The 14,953-nt window shown below is 42.0% G+C and overlaps 1 protein-coding gene across 5 annotated transcripts in view; it reads right to left on the reverse strand.

The window, feature by feature from the left end:
* snx19a (sorting nexin 19a) overlaps positions 1-14,953 on the reverse strand; it is a 106,310-nt gene that overhangs the window by 44,733 nt on the left and 46,624 nt on the right. For all 5 annotated transcript variants that reach the window (XR_012590414.1, XM_074611641.1, XM_074611643.1 and 2 more), the window contains one exon: positions 14,838-14,909. The gene's annotated coding sequence lies outside the window, so the exon portion shown is untranslated. The remainder of the gene's footprint in view (positions 1-14,837; positions 14,910-14,953) is intronic.

Here is a 14,953-nt window from a genome sequence, read left to right on the forward strand (position 1 = left end):
AATGTCAGCCTGATGGTGGTGCTAGGGGTCATAAGGGTACATCATCTGGGGACCATGAAGGTGTGTATAAAAGTCCATCTAATAGATGAGGAGAGTTTCACTGGATAAGTGGAAAAAATTACCTGCTGGTGGCGTTAGGTGAAAAGTTAGGGAAACACCAAAGACGTTAGGATTCATCCTCTGGGCACCGTGGAGATCTGTGAAAAAAGTTCATCAAAAAATTGCTGAGATATTTCAGTCTGGACCGAAGTAGGCGGATCAACCAACAAAAAGACATTGTCATTCCTAAAAAAAAAAAAAGGTGATGTTAAAATAAAGGCACCGCAAATAGATCTTATGGTGTTTTCCAAACATGTTGCCTTCATCTCTGCCCATTTAGACATATCTAAACAAAATACAGTACAAAGCAATCAAAGGTTAACGCCTGTGAATATTAAAATGTTCATTTTGGTTGACTGTGACTGATTTGTTGTGTTGCTGTATTTGACTGCTATTTGTTAACTCTTCTATTAGTCAAACAGCATCTGTCTTACCATCATGTGCTTTATTGTTACGCGTTCTGCCTCAATTGTTTGTCCTCGAAAAGAAAAATGTCCAACATAATTTAACTTGTCAGTAAAGTATAACTGTTTATCATCTGTTAATAATGACAAATACTTGCTGATGGTAGTATAGAATAAGGGTTTAAACTGAACTTTTATAGGAAGTCAATCGATTAAAATATTTAATCGTGATTAATCGCATAATTAAACGCACATTTTCTATCTGTTCAAAATTTACCTTAAAGGGAGATTTGTCATTTATTTAATACTCTTATCAACATAGGAGTGGGCAAATAGGCTTTATGCAAATGTATGTATATATATTTATTATTGGAAATATTACCAACACATAACAATGACAAATATTGTCCAGAAACCCTCACAGGTACTGCATTTAGCATAAAACAATATGCTCAAATCATAACATGGCAACAACAGCTGTCAGTGTGTCAGTGTGCTGACTTGACAATGACTTGCCCCAAACTGCATGTGATTATCATAAAGTGGGCATGTCTGTAAAGGGGAGACTCGTGGGTACCCATAGAACCCATTTACATTCACATATCTGGAGGTCAGAGGTCAAGGGACCTGGCGTTATTTAGCCTCAACGTGACTAAATGAATTTGCATTGATGAGTTATTATCGCGTTAACTTTTACAGTCCTAATAGGAAGCATATCAATGATTATCAGCATTTCATTTGTTAGTAGCTTGTAAGTTTGAAGACTGACTGAAAACATTTACGTATATACATCAATCAGCCATAACATTAAGACCTAACATTTGTGTTGGAAGCAGAAAAAATGGTCCAGCGTAAGGATGTGAGCGACTTTGACAAGGGCCAGATAGTGCTGGTTAGACGACTGGGTCAGAGCATCTCCAGAACTGCAGCTCTTGCGGGATGTTCCCGGTCTGCAGTGGTCAGGACCTACCAAAAGTGGTCCAAGGAAGGAAAACCGGTGAACCTGTGACAGGGTCAGACCCGAGGCTCATTGATGCACGTGGGGAGCGAAGACTGGCCCGTGTTGTCCGATCCAATAGAAGAGCTACTGGAGCTCAAACTGCTGAACAAGTTAATGCTGGTTCTGATAGAAAGGTGTCAGAACACACAGTGAGGAGCAGTTTGTTGCGTACAGGGCTGCGTAGCCGCAGACCGGTCAGGGTGCCCGTGCTGACCTAATGTTATGGCTGATCGGTGTATATTTTAGGCATGTAGTTGATACTAATATCAGGAATGACTTAAATTCTGGCCATTTTTTACTCTTTTCACTTGAACCACATCACGTTCATACTAAATATGACGACGATTTGCACAGCTATGATTGAAGAGCTCTGTGGTTGACTCAGCTGGTGGGACAGAGCACCATGACCTGAAAACGTCAGATAAAAGCTGACGACGGTTTAACCCCGGAACAGGGCGTCCTCCGGCATATACACAGTGCATGTATGTCCAGAGATAGAAGTAACACTGGCAACATCAGATGTAGGGATGTATTCTTGAGGGACAGTTTGTTTTCTTCATACTCTTTATGATTTCATTAGTATTATATAGTCTGTTCTTGGCAGAGTGTCTGAGAGGATCGAAGACCTTCTGAACTCGCTGCTGTAGCGCTCTGGCCTCCGCCTACTCGCATCCACTTGTTTTTCAACCAAAGCACAGCTCAATACATTAATACAGTACCGTTTCCATACTGTACGCTGAAATTTGTACTCTTATATTAATATGTTTGTACAGTATGTCACCCATAATCTGATTCTGTTGGCAAAAGTATGAAGCACCGTGTAGTAGGGGTGGGCGATATAACGGATATACTCGATGTATTGCAGCTTGTTCTACGTGGGATGTAATAAATGACTACATCGCGAACATCAAGTACAAATATTAATTATCACGTAATTTTTTTAAGCTGCTCTCTCCCTCTCACAGACACACACTCCTGGAAGTGTGTGTGGCGTATGAGCATGGATGTGCGTATAGGGCGTGTGTTTTTGTATCTAAAGGGAAGCAGGGAAGAGAAAGAGCCTGGAAAGAGCGAAAGAAGTGAAGCGCCAAAGCGAGTTTATACGTGATGATGAGGTCAGAAAAGGTGATAGAAGACGCCGGCCTCCACTTCGAATAGCACGGTCAAACTATCCCCCACGTTGTTTTGCGGTGTATTTACTAGACATTACGGTAAGAGCGTGTGAGAACGGGCTTCAAAATAAAAGCGACCAAGAACTGACTTCAAAATAATAAATAATTATAATAAATAAATAATAAATAAGTCAGTCAGTCTATCAACAATAAATAAAGCAATAAAACAAAATTAATAAATATTAAATAATAAATTAAATTAATAATAATTCAATAAAACTACCACCTGCAAACTGTATTTCAGAGAAAAAATTAGTTTAAATTGTGAATAATTAGTCAAAATAAGAACACATTTCCAAAGACTTCATTTAAACTGTTAAATAAAACAGTTATTTTAGAGAAAATATGAATATATGGAGATATACAGTATATTGTATGTCACAATATAGCCTAAAAATATAAAAATATTATTTATGAGCCATACATGAGTACATCTGGAATGTAGACATTTATGAATAATTCAAGGCGCTGTTTGGAAAATGATTTATCTATACGATCTAATAATGTTCAGTACATGTTCTGTGTCAATGGTGTTTGGAGGAAATGTGTGATTTTCAGTCATTTTATAATCTGCTCTGTGCACATATGGTCAAACAGCACAGTTGCACCAAAAGCCCTCCCTCTTCCTCTCCCTCTCTGAGACACAAAGATAGCATATATACAGTATGTGCTCATGTTCTCAGCACACACTGGGCTCCATAAACAGAAATGCCTGCAGAATCAGTGATAGATTTTGATGCATATTTTCCTTTAAAAAAACAACAATCATAACTTGCAAAAAAAGAAGATTAGTAAATTAGTAATATAACTAGGCCTGCAACTAACGATTATCAATAAAATTTGATCAGAGTTGCCCAAAGATGACGTCCTCAAATGTCTTGTTTTGTCCAAAACTCAAAGATATTCAGTTTACTGTCATAGAGGAGTAAAGGAACCAGAACATATTCACATTTAAGAAGCTGGAATCAGAGAATTTAGACTTTTTTTTTCTTAAAAACATACTTGAACTGATTAATCGTTTATCAAAATAGTCGGCGATTAAGTTAATAATTGACAACTAATCAATTTGGATAGGTTGTGGTTGGCTAGTGCTTTGTGTAATTGTGTTGGTCACGATGAGTTATATAGTTCAGATTACAGTAAGGGGACAGTTACGGTAAGGTTTTGGTCATTCATACACAGTCTGCATTTAAATATATCTTACCAATGACATACATTTCTTTTTGTTCTAATAAGTATTGTGATGAGAGCGCCTCCACTCTGTGACCATTCAGGTATAAAGCACACCTCAAAGTTCCAGGTGTGTCTGCCTCTGTGCAGCGATAAGAGTCGTCCATTAGCTGCCAAAGTGTGGTGAAGATAAAGCTACGAAAAGGCAGGATTGGCACAGAACGAAACCACAGTGGCAGGAGAGAGAGAGAGAGAGAGAGAGAGAGAGAGAGGCGCTGGCAAACACTAGAGGCTGGGTTCGACGATTTGGTTTTGAGTGCAGCAGAGGCGGGCAGACCTGCAGCACAAGCAGTAACAAGATGGCGGCGGTCTGCAGCAGAGAGTGTAGCAAGCTCTGTCCAGGGAGAAAAGGGAGACAGAGAAGCCGTGAGTGTTAACATGCTCAGGGCACGTAGGTGCCAAGTATCACAGTGATTTGGAACCAGTCCCGTTCACGGGCTTGGCGGGCAGAGCGGCGCCTACACTCACAAGAGCACCTTTAGGTGAAGGGGGCGCGAGAACAATGGAATGGCTGCCTCCCAGACAGAGCTGCCGTACTGCAGTGATAAGGGAACAGGAAGGAGGGGGGTGGGGAGGTGGCACAGGAGGTAGACACACCTGCTGCTGCTGCTGCTGCTGCCGCTGGAGCAACAGCAGCTACTGTAACGAGCAGCAGACAGAAAAAAGACCAGAGCTGGATTGAAACGTGTGAGTGCATCCTCTCATCCAGCGATCAGAGGGCATCTCAGGACTCCGAGAGTGAGATCACAGCGCAGGGGAAGGGCTGGAAACGACAGATGAGCGAGGACATAAAGCTGACAAAACCATACTCGCTGACATATGCTGTACACTCACAGAACAGATGTGTTTATTCATGCATTTAGACATGAAACATAATAAAAAAGCTGCATGCTTAAATGTTGAGGCAGAAGAAAATCACTGATGTGTGATTTACAGTCTCTTCATTTAGTGCATTCAAACGTATTTAGTTCATGTTATCTGACGTGTCGTGTTTTCTGATCAAATTTTGAACAGATTTACAAAAGCTATCGTGAGACGTCACTAAACCTGTTTTTAATTAAATGAAGCCTACGTCGCAGCGACCTCACATTACCTCATTACTTGGTGAGTTCACAACTGGCCGACAGCAATAAAGAACTGTACATACTGTACACTGCTCAGCTCTAAAGAACACATACTGAACTGTCCTTCAGAAAATGGAAGTATAACATCTGCTTAATGTCAGTCAAAAGATTATTGTATTAAGACTTTGTTTCCATGTTAATCAATATCCGTCACTGCAGGTCCAGCTGTGAGCTCTACACCTGTACACAGTAATACTGTAAAACACAAAGCAAGTTGTCAGTGAGAGACACTGAAGGATCTACAGTCCTCTAAACGGTCGGCCATTTTACAAGTTGGAAAAGAATCGAGCAGAGGCCGGGGGGCAAGGCTGTGGTGGGAGGTCTTAATAATGTGGCGTGTGCATGTACTGTACACACACACACACACACACGTACACACACAGTGATGAAGTACAGTGTGAGTGCTGCACACAAGGAAGTTAGCTGCTTTCAATTTCCTCACAATCATTATTTTTTTTTTTTTGTTCAGAGCAGAGGATGACATTTCAAAAACCAAACAGACATCTACAAATATCCAGTATGTTTCTTTTCCTCTTCCTCACTGTCTGTCTGGATTTACTCTTCCTCTGCATGTTTTAGCTGAACAAGGCAAACACTGACACCATGACCTACTGACGCAGACCTGCTGCTCCACGTAGGAAACCCCGCTGAACTCAGACGACATCACATCACATTTATATTTTAACACCAAATACCTGAATGCAAAAAATGAGAAGTGTTGAGATAATTAGGGATGCACCGATACCGATACCGGATCGGATGTCAGGCTGATGCTGACTCAAATAGCTGGATCGGATATCGGTGACAATGAGGCCGATCTATTCAGTTCGATTTTATGTTGATATACTATATACATTATATACTGGAATTTGAATTCTTGTTGACCAATTTGTTGCTACATTAAAAATAAAAAATGACGTTGAATTGAAATTTTTGTTAATTTTGAAGATTTTTTACCAAGTTGCTGGTGTGCAATTCTTTATTTTAACAATAAAATAAATGTATATGCATGTATTTAATCGTTACATTTTGTTTTATAAAGTTAGGAAAGCGATGTTTGAGTACAGCCTGTTGTTGTCTTACACATAAATGAACGATCCCAGTCACTTCCACACAGTGAGGCAAACAGCATATTAATTTAACACTGGTATCGGATCTGGTACTCGGTATCGGCCGATACCCAAAGCCCGGGTATCGCTATTTGTATCGGGACGGAAAAAGTCGAATCGGTGCATCCTTAGAGATAATGTACTTCCGCTGACAATAAATGCCTTTTCTAACTGATTCAATCTAAGATGCATATCTCAAAAAGATTGAATAACACGATATGCACACCAAACCCCTACAGCTAAAACATGTCAATATGCACATGATAACATGGAGCTGGAGACCTCAGCAGTGAAGTGTATCCGACCATGGCAATGAAAGGTCAGACATCCTGTAGAAATCAGTCAGATTCTCCTGTGCAGAGTAGGTTTTTGTCCTCTGTTTAGAGATGATTTGCTTGTTTACTGTTGTAATAAAAAATGTCTATAACCTGCATTACATGCTGCTGGAGTCATTCTGAGGCAACCTTGCTTACAGCTGCATTCTCACATAGTAAACTGAAACCAGGCCGGGGAGCGAAACTCACAATAAGATATGAAGTGCGTGACAATGCGAATGAGTTGCACATTTACAGAAGTCAATGCTCATTAGGAGTGTTTGACCACACAGTAAAAATACCTATTTAATGAATCCCTACATTCCTCGAGCATGTCGGGATCGTACCAAATATGGCAGCTGTTTCTTCAACCGTTCATCTGACACGGCTAAAAATGCCTTCGAATCAAAGCCCAAAATAGAATCAGAGCTCAAAGCTACCTGTCCTTCAAACACACGATCGCTGCATCACATCCCATCCAAACTAATGAAAGAATGAGGACAAAACATCAAACAGTATCGCTGTTCAAATGCTGCAGAAAGACTGAGAGCGACTTCAGAGTGGCTGAAGAACAAGAAGAAGAAGAAGAAGAAGAAGAGGAAGAAGAAGAAGAAGAAGAGGAAGGAGACATGTAAAGGGTTACATACTGTAGGTGTGGACGAAGGGAGGGGAAAGCTGGAAATGAAGCTGTTACTGTGATCACAGATCACCGACCAATTATAGAAACAGGCGTTTGCCTCCAGACACATTTCAACACACTGAACGCTAGTTTTAGGAGAACTGTGAGCACCGAGACGACAGTCCTTAGCATGATACACACAGCAGCTGAAGACCTGAAGTGGCCCCACGCAGTACAGTACTGCATCAAAAACCTCCCATGACATCCATTAAAACGCACCATAACAGCTTTTTTACTGTAATTTTGCATCGCGCCACAATCCCGCTTTCATCCACACTTTAATGACTTGGCGCCCATGGGGGGTGGCACCCTGCTGCACACATGCACAAGCATCCTACACGTCTCACTCAGCCATGCATTGAGTTTCCCTATTAAGTATCTTCCATTCACGCGTGACAAAGGCGCACACACGGATAGGTGCACCAGGTATAGAAAAAAAGAAAGACGATCATTTTCATGAGGTCAAACACAAGTGTACCGAGCTTTCAGTGTCACGCCCTCACCAGTACTTTGTGCTGCTCTCAAGATAAGGCACGAGGAGCCCGTAGGAAACAGGAAGAGTCAAGATGAATTTGTGTCTTTTGTCTGTTATATAATATATAATAAAGTAAAGCACTGAATCCCATTATATTCAACGGGTGATTTGCACTTTGCAGCCCAAGTGATATTATATGTGCTGCATATAAATGAGTACATGTTCACTGCTATATTGTCAGTGTATGACTGTGTGTCTGTACACACAGTACAGTCTGTTTCTACAGACTGAGTGAGGTCCTTGTGCTGTTAGCATGTGTAACATTAGTCACTGTGGGTGTAACCTTAGTCACAAATTCCTCATTCATTCATTGTACCTGCCCAAAAAGAACGAGGCTAGTGTAAATGTGACAGCGTTTCGCCGTATCACCCCACCTTGTCTGGACATCCCTCCATCCCAGTCACATGTCCTTCATACCCACATTCCTCTATCCATCTCCCCCTCTCCCCCCCGCCCGACGCCACACACGCTGTGCCTGCCTCTGGGTCTAAACCCCTTCATATCCTGAAAGAAACCCAATGTTCTTCCTTTTCGTTCCCCTCTATCTCTTATTTTTCGCTGCGTGGGTGGATCATATGAACATTCCCTGTCACCGTGCCTAGCTTAAAAAACCCGTCCCTTCTTCGCTGCGCTTTGTGTCTTTCCGCCATGTTAGTCTTTTCCTTTTTTTGTTTTTTTTGTTTTAGGTTACAGAGATGTGTGAGTGCCCCTCGCAGCTCCCAAGAACCCAACCCGTGCACATCACAGCAAAACGTCACAAGTTAGGGTCTCAGGGAATGAGAGAGGTACAGATTGCTTTTTTTTTTTTTTGTCTGGCCTTTCCTGTGCGACACACAGTTGATCATCTGCTGCACGAGCGCCGTGGCTGAGACTGGAGCAGACAATGGCAGCTTCCTCTCTCGCTGGCTTTGTGCTGTGCTGTTTCCTAAGTCTCAGTTTTTGCCACTAAGTCCAGTCTGGTCTCGGTTAGTCGGGGTTCAGCATGCACCCCCGGCACATGCATTAGTTCATCCATGACACTTTAATACTCTATAAGACAATAAGTATCATGGTATTCTGCACACGAGTCAAATACCGATACACGCCGTAAATCACAAGCACGTCACACATAATCACACACTCATATCATATCATCTTATTGCAAGTGAAACACACACGTTCTGTAGTCCCCACTGAATGGCCATACACACCCAGATAGACAGCATTTTATTATCACATGACGTTCATAAGAATGGCTCTGCCTCAGCATATTTTGGCCTCCCTGTCGCTGCCAAAGCCGAGCTCAGCCAGATCACGGTATGATAATCGATGGCACAACATCTTTGATTCTTCACTTAAAATGCCAAAATGCTGCACCGTGCACACGCGCAGCCGTACCAGTGTGACGACAAGGAGAGCAGCAGAGACAGAAAACGGACTGCCAGATAAAAAAAAATCCCCCCTCATCACTAGAAAAAAAGCCAAAGCTCCTTACAACTTACATTCTCCCTATGAGATATCCCATCTCCAGACACGGCAGGCTTATCAGTCCTCTGAGACCGCACCTGTCAATCACACGGCTCTGGCTGTATGGAGGGAAAAGCTCATTCGTCAGGTAGACAGAATGAGATCTGACTGCCCGCGAGATGAAGAGGAGGAGGAAATGGGAGGTTGGGGAAGGGCGATGAGAAGAGATGCAAGGAAGGAGAGAAGGAAACTCACCCAGCTGACCGTGGTGGCAGAGGCTGCCGCAGTCCTCGCTGTGTGTCTGCGCCGGTCAGCCTAGCAGAGGAACAGAGGAGGGGAGGATGTGGCCAGACAGAATGGAAAGAGAGAGAGATCTGTGAGAAAAAAAAGAAAGAAAGAACGCTGGAGAGAGAAGTAGAGGAAGAGATTTTAGTGCTGCTAGCTCAGGCTTTGTTGAATGGATCATTCGGACTAGCACATGAGGCTGCTGTAGCAGATTGCTGCTGTCTAGCCGTCTGCTGCTCAGACATGCAAGACTGTACCATGTGCAGCGAGAGAGAGAGAGAGAGAGAAGGAGAGAGAGAGAGAGATATGGAGAGAGAGATGGAAGGGAGGGCAGGAGTGAGGTTAAAGGGTTAAAGTAGGTGAATATAGCAAAGATGGGTTTAAATAGAAAAGCAATAGGCATGACTGACACTGCGGTAAATTTAGAAACTACGGAGGAAAAGAAGACATAAAGCAACAACTTAAGGAATAAAAGCAAAATCTATTCTTTAAATGCCTTTACAGAATAAGAATGCAAGAAGATGAGACGATGCATTGCTGCGTGCACCGGTAGAAAAATGGCATGCACGAGGGAAAAAGGAGCAGATCAATGGGCCTGCACCGCTACATGCTTACTAGTGCAGGAGAGCAGGCAAGAATGACAAATGAGGAACAGAATGAGAAAAAAAAGGCAGGAAGGAAAGAGTCGAACAAAAGCAGTATTAATGTAAGGTGAGTTAAGGTAAGATAGATTACTTAAATAAATGCACCGCACTCAGACACACATGCATGCAACATACAATCCAACAAAGTAGACATGTGCCCACAATCTCAGCCAGTTTTCCATCTAAATCACAGCTTTACATCAGATTTAAAAACAAAAAAACAAACGGAAGTTCTTGTTATCATCTGAGTTTTTGCTGTTATGTTTAAAAGCTATGGAAATAAGCTCAGACACAGAGCGCCAAAACAGCCACAGTATAGTGAATAATAGGAAAAAATGTGTAACGCCTGTTGCTATAGTGCCTCTGCCCGCTGCTACTCACCCCTCTCTTTCTCCATGTGACACTACTACCCATCTCTTTCTTCCCCTGTCTGTCTGTCGGTCTGTCTGTCTGTCTGTCTGGCTCCATCTGTCTCACATTTTCTTTCTGCTCTTGCTCGGCGCTTTAGTCTCGCTATATCACACCTCTCTGTCTGTGTCTCTGTATTTTCTTTCCCTCCTCTGCCTCGCATGCTTCATGGATTGCAGGCTCAAGTCCCCAGGGCAGAGAAACTGTAGAGCCTCTGCCTGCCCCTCTGTCTGCTACATACGGCATCGAAACAGCAGCAGCAGAGCGGGGAAAAGAGAAATAAATATCATCCATTCATTTCCTCCCACAGCTGAAATCACTTAGACTCTGAAGGCCTGCTATACGCAGGGAAGGAGCGATAAGGAAAGGTAGAGAGGGAGGGAGAAAGTGGTAAAGAGAACAAGAGCGTACAGTAGCAGAGGACAGAAAGAAAGAAAGAAAGAAGGCAAAGATAGGCAATCACATTTTTTATCTTACAATGTCTCTTTTCAAGCTCCTTTTCATTAAAGAGAAAAAAAAAATTCCAGTCGGCAAGTCCGGTATTCTGTTCCTGTCTCTTTCTCCCTCTGTGTCTGTGAGAGTGACTGGGTATTACAGCGTGCGTTTCATGGAGAAAAAGGAGGGTGGGAACAAGATCGAAAGAGAAAAGGGGGGAGTAAGAGAGAGAAAACGCAGTTCAGGGAGCGGTAAAGGAAATGTAACTGGAAGCCTGGCGGTGTGGTAGTCTTATACTTTATCAGTATTAGCTGCTGTAAAAGCAGCAGAAAAAGGCTTGTGAAAAAGGACAAGAGACAAGATGGTAGGAAAGCGAGACCGATGGGGAGAAGAGGGAATTACCAGAGCGAGGTTCCTCTGACGGACAACGCACAATGGGCTGAGATCAGTGACAGCAGAAAAATGGCCTTTGTGGTCCCACACTATCACCCTCTTTCCCTCTGCTGGTTTCTCTGAGAGTGTATTCTCTTTCATTTCAAGGTCAATTAGAACGTCACAAACACAAAGCTCTCACTTCATCTACATTTCTACACTTTCTTTCTGACTCATTAGAAATCATTTTTGACTCTATTCCAGCAGTTTTTTTTTTTTTTTTTTTAAAACAAATGCATCTCTCTGGGTCTCAGGCATCACATGCTGCGTTCTCCGAACACATCACATGCACTTCATTGCAGCGATTCATAGAATCTCAGTTTTAAAAAAGCGCCTTTATTTGCTTTCACTTCCTGTCACCGACACTCGGAGTCAACCACACACAAAACTAACATTAGAACAGCTAAACGAGACTATTTATAGACATTTTCAATGAAGACAAAAACCTACACTTAGATTCCACAAGGAGTGGAGGGCGTGGTGGTGTGTGTGTGCTGGGGGGGGGGTCATTAGGGAGAGCTCCTGTACAGTATGCCTCCTGCTGTATACTGTAACACACGACTACTCCATGGCCACAAGAAAACGTCTCACACAGACAGGGGATACAAATGAAAAACACTTTGCTCGTAGTAGGAAAAAACAGAGGAAGCAGTGAGGAAAAAAGCAACAGAGCCGAGTCGTGCTGTATGTACTGTACTGTAACTGACTCTCTCGTACTGCAGGAGCTGCCCCGTACTAAGGGCCCCTGCTTCATTCTGGCCCACAGAGCTCCTTACTCCACCTCCGTCGAACTCGGTGGCCTTGGGACGGAGAGCGAAGAGTTTAAGTGGAAACAGTCTTTCATCATCGCACCGCTCCATGCTCTACACATCTGCTGCACACAGCAGCACTCCGCACTACGGGGATACCATCTCTCCACTTTTATTTATTACATTAGTTCAGACTAAACACTGCATAAGGAACATACTTTTATGGCAGCTCAAATAAAGATGGAGCAGGAATAATTGATTTTCACAACTATTTTTTTTTTTGCTTAACACTGATTTAATTTGTATGTTACATTCGGCGGGAGCGTCTGTTGATAGGAGCCCATAACTGAAATTAGAAACATCTTAAAGTGGGAGTTTTATAAAATAAAGCTAAAATATGGCTTGAAGAGCTCCTTAAAGTCACACAGCTTGTGACAAAAGCTCAAGAAATTCATTTCAACGAAGCAATAAATCAACGTATTTTACATTGCTGTCAGGGACCTGGATGGTTTCAGGGGTCGGTGGTTTTCTTGGTTCGAAGCAGTGGAAGTTGTTACTGGCTGTTTTGATCACAGCAGTGTCTTTAACCACATAGCTGCGCGGAGGAAATATATCGTTTTGGTTAAGTGAAACTGAACTTTGTACATAATTGGCTGCCACGACCGTGTTCTTCCCCCTGCGGCTGTATGGTGTTTCCCTTCAGTGGCATCTCTTTCATTAGAGCGGCCCACAGACCTTGCTGCAGGAGCACGTTGGTGCGTTTTCCCCTCTTACTGTCCCCCTGCTCTGTGATTGTTTTAATTCTGTCTTCCTGCCACGAAATGTAATTTTTTTGCCATGTTCATGCTGATTTGTGCAACACATATTTTTATCTCTTCCTACGCCCTATAAAAAAATATGAGAAACATTGTATGAAACAAAAGAAATTGTGAAGAGTCAGAATAAATATTTAAAGTGCCAGATACAAACCACCTGATATAAAAGACAAAGTATTTACAACCATCCGAAAAACTCAGCGCCCCAGTCTAACATCGCACAAAAGTTGGTGTTCAGTAAAATAATCCATCAGAGTCCTGAGTGTGTTTCCTCAGGGAAAGCTAGGAGGCTGTACAGTTATCTCCTGTGGTGTCACTCTTAACTATACAACCTACTACCTCAACCTGCGGAGCACTGGAGGAAACTGCAGGTGGGCGAAATGGATCAAATCAATCATGCTAAATGTCATTTTACAGCATATTGTGGTAGCAAACTGCACCATGATATAGTTTATTATTATTACGGTAATTTTTAAGAAAATTTAAAATAACCAGATGGGAACGTGTGTTTCTTGCTAATCCATCAATAACATATAATCAGTTGTATGCAAACATCCTGTAATATTGCTGTGAAGCAGTCCTGTTCATTGATTTGCCGCTCTGACCCACTGGCCTAATTCAGGCATTTTTATAATGTCATGTAATTGCCTCATGTAGTCCAACCCTCCTACTATGGGTGGGGTCACTGTGTAAAGATGGAACACGTGGGGGTGTTGGTAGAGAATATCCTGTCGTGACTGACTGGGTCAGTGGTGTTTGGTGTTATAAATGACTTACTGTATAGCCAAGACTGCAACTAAGTCTGACAATTCCCATCTTTGTGATTATCCGGTTACAATGTGCTTTGAAGATAATGACATTAAGCTAGTTGTTTTGCTTACAGACAGAGGTCAGGTGCTGTATTTGTCAGGAAGACACATACCTATAGATACGAGCTTGTGCAGCCAGTCACCACAAGTTCGGATCTACGGGTTTGTGGCAGCTGACGTTACTCCTTCAAAAGCAAATAAGGAAGACGAAACCCACGAAACATGAAAACAGTAAGTCAGTCTACTATCTCATCCTGTAAACTCCACCTCATTCAGCATACCACCCCACTCAGTGGGCGTTCAAGCACATGAGCCACTATGAACAACACAGTATGTCTCCATCTTCCATTCTATGTTAGAGATTTAATAGTTTAATCTATTTTTACTTTTATTTGTATAATATTTAAGGAATAAATCCTTGCCCGAGAGCAAAATAAATTCATGTTTTATAGTCTATTTAATGAGACATTTTCAATGTGGCAATAAAACACATTTCCTGTTTGTGTACCTCATAGAGGAGAGCTTTGAAAATGAAACCCCGGTACAGTGAAAAGGCCAGAGCACATGACTGTGAGATGGACGTGATGTTTGTGTAACCTACTGATCACACATTCTTCTGAGGTCAACATTTATTTTGGAAATGTCAGACAGAATAAAAAAACATGTGTTGTTTTGTATGTGGACATAAAAAAAATGTATAAAATGAATATGAATAAATATGTCATTTCAGGCTGTTTGAGTTTTTAATGAAATACCACAATATGAATAAAATGTCAAGGCCGTTACTAGACCATTTGTGCTGCTAGAAAAAGGACCTCTAAAATCGCCAACAGACAACAAATCCAAAATCTCTCTGAAAATATTTTAAATTAAAAAATAAGACTCGTATTAAATCGCGATCGTACAGAATACAATACATGATGCCAGTTGTAGTTTATAAACACAGTCTGTGCAATTATTTGATGAAATATGCATTTCCATACTGAGCAATAACACCGTTCCTCTTGACCTTGCTACCAGCCATGAACACCATAAAAACATGTACTGTGAGCAAACCACCAGGTACGCATCATATGGTGCAGATCAGAAACAACACTGAACCAAGCTGACAGAAAGAGAACTAGAAGTATTATAAATCGCAAACATACCACTGATGGTCAGACATCCTCTGGAATCAGATGGAGTCAGGCTTGAGGAGAAGTGAAGGCCAATGCTGAAACCTATAAAAACAGATATGCAAATCATTAAAAACTGACAAAGCACA

This window comes from Sebastes fasciatus, chromosome 16 (genome assembly GCF_043250625.1).
Source record: "Sebastes fasciatus isolate fSebFas1 chromosome 16, fSebFas1.pri, whole genome shotgun sequence".
NCBI classification, from domain to species: Eukaryota; Metazoa; Chordata; class Actinopteri; order Perciformes; family Sebastidae; genus Sebastes; species Sebastes fasciatus.